This window comes from Lipotes vexillifer, unplaced genomic scaffold (genome assembly GCF_000442215.2).
Source record: "Lipotes vexillifer unplaced genomic scaffold, Lipotes_vexillifer_v1.1 scaffold415, whole genome shotgun sequence".
In the NCBI taxonomy this organism is placed as follows: Eukaryota; Metazoa; Chordata; class Mammalia; order Artiodactyla; family Lipotidae; genus Lipotes; species Lipotes vexillifer.
Window position 1 is genome coordinate 462,888 of NW_006774345.1, and position 8,064 is coordinate 470,951.

The following is an 8,064-nucleotide window of genomic DNA, read 5'->3' on the forward strand; positions in this document are numbered from 1 at the left end:
AATGGTTTGCTTCCTTCAGATCCTTATAAAATGTCACCTTGCTCAAATTCCCTCAACTAATTTTTGAAATCTCTTCACACATCTTATCCCATTCCTCCACACTTGTCACCACCTAATATGTATATTTTACTTATTTACATTCTCTTATTAATTGTTTTACCCCTAATAGAATATAAGTTCCATGGAGGCATATATTTTAGTCTTTTACTTCTAATGCTCTCTCTCCAGGGCCTACTGGAGCATTAGCTCCTGGCACATATAAGTCACTTAGTAAATATTTGTTGAAGGCATAGACATTTATGGGACTAAAGTGTTGGGGTATCGTTTATCTCTCTCTCAGGACTTTGAGTCTCCTAATAATAAACTCTTCTCTCTTCTCTTCTCTTCCCTCCTGTCCTTTCTCTCTCTCTTTCCTTCTCTGTCTCTCTCTCTTTTTTCCACAAGGCCAAATTGCTTGTTAGTTTGCCTGTTTGCTAGTTGACAGATTTGTAGGGTGACACAGTATAAAATTTTCCCTACCAGACTTATACATACGCCTCACCATTCTCACCTATCTAATAATATAGAATAGAAAAATAAGATTTAGTTGTGAGCTTGGGGTCTCCAGTGTTGCTGGCCTCTGATGTCTGACCCTCATCTAGAAAAAGAGCGTTTTCCATTTGGGCCAACAGTGTTACGGAGTAACATTGGGAGTAAAAAATCATCTCAAAGGAATTTGCATCTGTATGGCCTTGACTTCTGTGCATTTATTCTCCAGATGCCTGGGGTGGAGAAGACGAGTGGAATGCAGGACAGGATAGAGAAATGATGAGTCCTTGGTCTTGGCCATCATTCAATATCTTTTTCTCCTTGGATACGGGAAATTGAAAAGTTAAAAGAAAAGACAAATGCTCAGAAAATACAATAAACAGAAACAACTTGATGAAGACCAGATTCCTTATTCCACATGTAATCCATCAGGTTTTCTCACATTATTTTTTAAAAAGTGCTAGGACATGCCATTCAAAGAAATAAAATAAGTTCATTTATAGTATAAAATAAATATGCACAAATTCTAAAAGATGACACAAAACTTTTTCCTTTGTTTTGGGAGATCCTCTGTAATGCTTTTTTTCCTTTCCGACAGGAACCACAATAGGGTCAGCAAATTGTGACATTTAAATCAATTTTACTGATTACAGGAGCAAAATGGAACACCTGCAAAATCTTTTTAAAAAAACTTCTTTTTCAGAGATTAACCGGCCTTGCTCTTTACGTTTTCGATAGAGAGTAAAGAAAAATTTGTGATCTACATTCAGGTGTTACCAAGGGCCCATAGTTTCTTACAAGTTCTTTCTGATCTAAAGCGCATTTTTTTTTTATTAGTTTACTCCTTCTGAACTGAAATCTTTGATTTCTTTGCACCACCTCTCCGTTCTCTCCCCCAGCTCTCCCCCTAGTCTCTGAGGAACGAATCCTTGCAGAATCCTCCTACATGGGGCAAAATATCACTTAAAGAAATCTGATAGAAATAAAAGTATATGAATCCATCTACTTAAGTTGTAAAACGTGATGCAGGTCTAGTTGTTCTCAGACATTGTGAAGATTATGCATTTTTAATAAAAATCAACATTATTGACAAGGATGAACTTTGAGCATAATCTCATGAAAAAACCGACCACAGCTAAGAATTCTGAGTCTTTATCATCATGTACTCTAAATGTTAAAGGAGAAAGAGAAGTTCTCAGGTGCTCAATGAAAACTGTTTTCATTCTCTCTAGCTCCCTCCAACCCATATTTCATGCCCTAGAGAACATCCCTGGCTCAATACTGATTGACTGAATGTAGTATCTGGGAAGGTGTCATCAGCAATAATTCTAACACTCCTTTAGAGACCTAGTCTCACCACTCAATACTCTTAATACATCATACTTTCCCACCTCCATGTCCAAACACTTTAGGGGGGATTTAAATGCCACTTTTTCTGTAAAGTCATTTTTGCCTCCCACCGTGAAATCAAATCACAGTCTCCTTCCCTGAACTTCCTGCCTGTCTGTCCCTCTCCCCAATACCTCTAATTCTTTCTTTTCTTCAGGTGAGCTCTATGACAGTCCCCACTGTCTCATGCCACATACCCTTTTATACCTTGTGTTACGCTTGTTTACACACCTCTTCTCCACCTGTCTGGAAGATGAGTTCTATGGAAGAGGTGTTTATCTCCATTTATTCAAATGATTACTAGGGTAACACTTTCACCAAAAAGTGTTCTTGGCTTGGGGGACAGACACAAGGTGGCTTCCCACCTGTAACTGATGTCTGCTAAACGCGCCAAAGCATCTCTTGTGCTGGACCAGTGGGAAAAGAGGAAAGTTTCCTTTCTCTACAGCCAGGGAATAAGCTCATGATAACAAAGAAGCCAGCAAAATGAATTAATGCTAAAGACTAATTAATATCTTTTGCAAAGATGTTCATAAGTTTCCCAAGAGATAGATTCAGTGCCTAGAAATAGGGATCCTGTCAGTGCTGGAGCTGACAGTTTGTCTACAGCACAGCCCTCCCAGCCTGAGCAACTTTTAAAATGGATTGTTATGATAGATTCCATCTGGTGAAAATGGAAAGAAAACCATGCAGGTTTTTCATTACAGTCCCCACATTGGCATAATGGCCAACTGGCAGAGTGTGCATTCAAGGTTTCTCTATTTTTCTCTCCCATCTCATAAGCTATGGAATGTTCTAAATTTTAAAGAACAACAAGGCTATATTTCAGAGGTGCCAGAGTGAAATTCTATGCTGTTCTCTCTACCTCAAGCTTAAGTAACTCTTTAATAACCGATTATAATATAGCTAAAGAAAATTCCCCAGCTTTGAAAACTTCTACTGTAGGCCCTGGTCTTCCAGGAAACACAAGGAAAAAGAAAATGGTTGAGATCAGTAATCACAATTTAATAAAAAATAGACAGCAAAAATTTTCAGTGTTTTGTTTGAACAATCTGAATCAGTATCACCATGAAGTCATGATAAAAGTACGGTTTCTTTGGGCTTCCCTGGTGGCGCAGTGGTTGGGAGTCCGCCTGCCAATGCAGGGGACGCGGGTTCGTGCCCCTATCTGGGAAGATCTCACATGCCACGGAGCGGCTGGGCCCGTGAGCCATGGCCGCTGAGCCTGTGCGTCCAGAGCCTGTGCTCCGCAACGGGAAAGCCCACAACAGTGAGACGCACACGTACGGCAAAACAAAAAAAAACAAAAACAAAAAGCAAAAAAAGTACAGATTCCTGGGCTCCATCTCAAATTTACTAAGTCAGAGTCTCTGATACTAAAGCTTTGGAACGTGGAAATTGGACAAGTTCCCTGGATGATTCTAAATTTTAAGAATCCCTTAGGTAAGGGTATGGAAAGAATATTGAAAGTTTCTAGAAGGAATCTTCATTTAAAAATGTGCTTCTTTTTATCTTTTTGGATAATTTATGGAAGGCATGATTTGTTTTTTGATTTATTTGTTATACAGCAGGTTCTTATCAGTTATCTGTTCTATACATATCAGTGTATATGTGTCAATCCCAATCTCCCAGTTCATCCCACCACCACCACACACCCACACCACCGCCCCCCACTTTGCCCCCTTGGTGTCCATACGTTTGTTCTCTACATCCATGTCGCCACCGCTGGAACACATTATTTTTAAAATCTGAATTTAGATCATTGTTCTTCTACGAATTTAGAGAAGGTTAAGATGTGTATTTAAAATTACTTTGAGGTACTTTCCCTAATATTCATAGATTGAATAAGTTAAAAGCAATGCAATTAGGTGGCCATTAAAGGACTTAAAAAGCCAAAAAAAAAATCACATATTCTTGCATAAAGTTTATGAATTTGAGATAAAATCCTAGAAATGATTATAGGGAGTGAGTTGTCAACTTATGAAGCCAACAGCTTGGAGGCTTTTTGAGCAATTGAAAATGAATTTAACAGTGAAAATATTTATTGTCCTTTGGCTGAAAACGTTATTTGAAATGAATATGTTTGGCTTGGGAGAAATTTGTGAATGTATAGTGGATTATGGGGCCAGTTCTTTTTAGATTTATAATATTTCAAATACAATCTGCAATATTCTACCTGAGGGGAAAAATGCTTAGTAGCAAGTACTACCAGCAAAGTCACTTTAGATTCCAATAACTTTGCTTTACTTTACAAGAACTTTTTTTTTTTCCTGTGGTACGCGGGCCTACTCACTCAACCATATTAAAGTATGGTTGATTTATAATGTGTAAATTTTTACTTTTTTAAAAGTAAATTTTTACTTTTTTAAAAATTTATTTTATTGGATACAGATCTCTTTATAAACAAAATGCTTAAGCTCACTACGAACTTTCAGGTAAATGTGGAGAAACTATTTTGTAGTTTGAGGAGGGAAGGAAAAGGATAGTTTGAAAATCCAATGTCTATCGGTCCTCTTCCTGAGGTGTTAAGTCTGATTTAAGTGTGCAGACAGTGCAAAGACAATTCCAAAGGGCTCCAGACAGTCATTTGACACTGTGGTAGCTCAGGTGGCCCAGCTGATCATGTTTCCCCAGGCAGAATTAGAAAGTGTAAGTTTTTATAAAATTTTAATTTGATATTGGTTTTTCCTTACTGGTTTAATAAGGTAAATCCATCTTTACTAACAGCAATCTCACACATACACTCTCTCTCACAAGCACAGAGAGACTGAAATATTAAGGAATCTAGAAATAAGGTCTTCAGAATCAATAGACACAGTTAAAATGATATGGTAGATAGCATTCCCTAGAATCTTCATAGTAGAAAAGCCAGATATGAGGAAACACAGCTATTTGAATTGGAATTGGATTTGCGGAAAAGTTCTGATCGTGTGACATTTCCATTCTAAAACGTAAGAACTGTCGCAGAAAGGATTTACTCCAGGCTCCTCTAATACCCTAGCACACATTTTGTACTTATTGCGTATGATTATTTCATAATAGCCTTAAACACAAATTATGGCACAGAGACTTTGAGTGGGTTTGTTTTAACAAATTAGTCTTTGGGAGACTGAATAACTGGCAAGTGGATGGGGAAGTAATTTGACATCTCAGTTCTTATGACCTGTGGGGTAAACTATCTCTTCTATATTGTTTGTACCTTTTATAGCATTTAGCAAGGTAAATGATGGTAAACTTGATTTGAGATGATCTAAATCTGAAATATTGTGACATTTCTTGGCTTAAAACCTTGATCCAGCAGCCACATAACCAAAAACTTTCCCCAGTATTAACTTTCTATTTATATCTTTCACATTGTTTTTCTTTACACACAAAAAACGGCTCATGTTAAGGCCATCAGTTACTGCCATTGAATTCTAAATTAATTACAAGCGAAGTAAGTGACCAAATACAATGACCATTTCAAAATCTTTATACTCCTTGAACTTTCTGAAGCACTGAATGAACACTGATAGGTAATTGGTAATAAAATTTAAATAAATGAAGATTCTTTTTATTATTGACCTTGAATCACACAGCTTCTTTTTCCTGTTTTCTCTTTTGTTCATTTAAATACTACTTTGTTTGTATTTTCACTGGGAAAAAAATGAAATTACACTGTATATAAAATTGTAAAAAATAGTGTGGTCCTGAGAGGTACAAAATTAGTGATGAGATTTTTTAATGCAAAAATAGTTAATTAGTTAATAAATTTTCCTTCAGACTACTAGAAGGTATCTTTATAAAAAAATTGGACAAAGAACAAAAGGCATTTGTTTGAGGTTTCCACAGCACAACTGCAATCACTTTATTTCTGCTTCCCTAACTTAGCAGATAGAGAGTGAAGAAAGGTTGGCTGTATTACCACCAGTGCAGTTTATTTCTTCAGATTCAATAAATGAAATTCACAGTGGTTTCTGGAATTTCCATTACTGTACACTGGCACCAAGCATAGAATAAAAAACACATTTTATTTGGTTTTATTCAAGAAAAGTAGGTTTGTATTACACTTCTTCAGTACTTTAGCTATGGTAGTCAAACAATAGCACCAAACATTTTTTTCTTTAGAGTTTCTTAATTTTTTTTTGATGCCTCAATTAGGAATGTCATCCTTTTAGTAGAAAAAGAAGGCATCTTATCCAAAATTAGGAATATGGAAAATATGGATGTGGTTGCTAGCCAGGAACATGAATGATTATTCCAACAAGAACACGAAAAGAACATTGTTATACAACATCCTAGCTGTTTTTAAAAGATCTGCTAAAGAAAAAGTCAGGCTTTCAATTACAGGTCGTGGGCAAGATGTACACATTGTAAGGTTGAATCATAAAAAGAACTTGCTGGTTTAAAAAGTAAGAAACAGTGAGATATAGCCAATAACATTTATATAAATTAAAAATGCATTAATATAAAGATACGTATTTTAAAGGAACAAATACAAACCAAAAGGTGTATATTAGATTAAAAGTATTGTTCACAAGGAGGGGCACAAGAAAAGCGAATGGTAAAAACTGCAAAGTATTAACAAAACACAAGAGAGGCCTATATGGACAATTAACACAATCAGCCACACTTGAAGTCTGGCTAAATAAACAGAATGCCAGTTTCCTGATTCATTAAGGTGTGTTTGAGGCACATTTCTTTTAAAAAAAAGGCACTTCTTTTTCTTTTTTTATACTTATTTATTTGGCTGCGCTAGGTCTTAGTTGCCACCTGCAGGATCTTTAGTTGCAGCATGCAAGCTCTTAGTTGCGGCATGCGAACTCTTAGTTGCAGCATGCACGTCGGATATAGCTCCCTGACCAGGGATCGAACCTGGGCCCCCTGCATTGGGAACGCAGAGTCTTACCTACTGCACCACCAGGGAAGTCCCCCGGGAAGTCCCCCGAGGGACATTTCTTGAACCAGCTTTTCACTACAATTCCACTTAGACCTTTCCCTTTAGCGTTCTGATGCTCTTATTCCTTAAAATAGCAGTGATGTTAACAGCTAAACTTTGATGATTGCCAATGTTCTATGTGTTTTATATATTGATTTATACCTAATTTTCAAAACAACCAATGAGGTAATGTCATCATTGCCTCTATTTTACTAATGGAAAGGGCTGAGTGAGTGACCCAAAGTCACAGCTAGTTAGGTTCCTGACTCTGGAGACTTTCTTAACCATTATAATCCAGTTCTCACTGAATTCTTGTGTATAGTTGAAGTCAGTGTTTAGCGTTTAATTACATACTATCTTTAGCTATCCTTTAAAAAAATAATTTACCTTCCAGTGAGGAAACTACTACTACTACAGCAATGTTTTTATTTAAAACTATTTTTCTCTAACATATTTTAAAATTTGAGGAAAATACAAAAAGCCCATATTCATAGGTGATTTTTGCCCTAAAAGTCTTACTAAATGCCTAAAGAATTTAGTAAAAAAAAAAAAAGAAAAAAAAGGAAAAACCTATAAATAGGGAAGAAATTAATTGGAATATTCAATCCCAGAGAGTAGTTACAATCAGTAGAACTGAAAATTCCTATTGAGATAAACGATAAATATGCTAATTATTAATAATATTAAATATTTTATAACCAAGTCTCACAATGGAGAGAAGAGTTAAGAAATGCTTAAAATTCAAGGGGACAGGTAGCCTAAAATTATTTTGTTAGGGAGTTAAAATTGGACTACAAGGGCTATGAGAACTATTGACCAAATTTAATTTATCTTCCTCATCATATAAGCATCCGTTGAGCCCCTATGATATACCAGCACAATGCTGTTAGTCAATGGGGGGAAAAAGGCAGAAAAAGAATTGCCTGCCCTTCTCCCTGTCACCTCTCCACTCCTTCTTCCTGCTGCCTCCAACCTGTGGCTCCAGGAAAATCAAGTGTATCTGAGCTCAACTAACTGTCCAGGGCCATGGGGAAAGCATATGAAAGTGATCCTTCTTGGAATTACAGCTGGAGGCTGCTTGACATATGCCGGCCTCAGAGCATACGGGAAACGCTGGGTTAAGCTGTAACAACAGCGCTCCACGCCACCAGGCAGTAAATGGATTTCAGTTCCGCTTTAATTTCTAATGAACGGCCATGACTACGCCACACCCATCAGCAGGAGGAGAC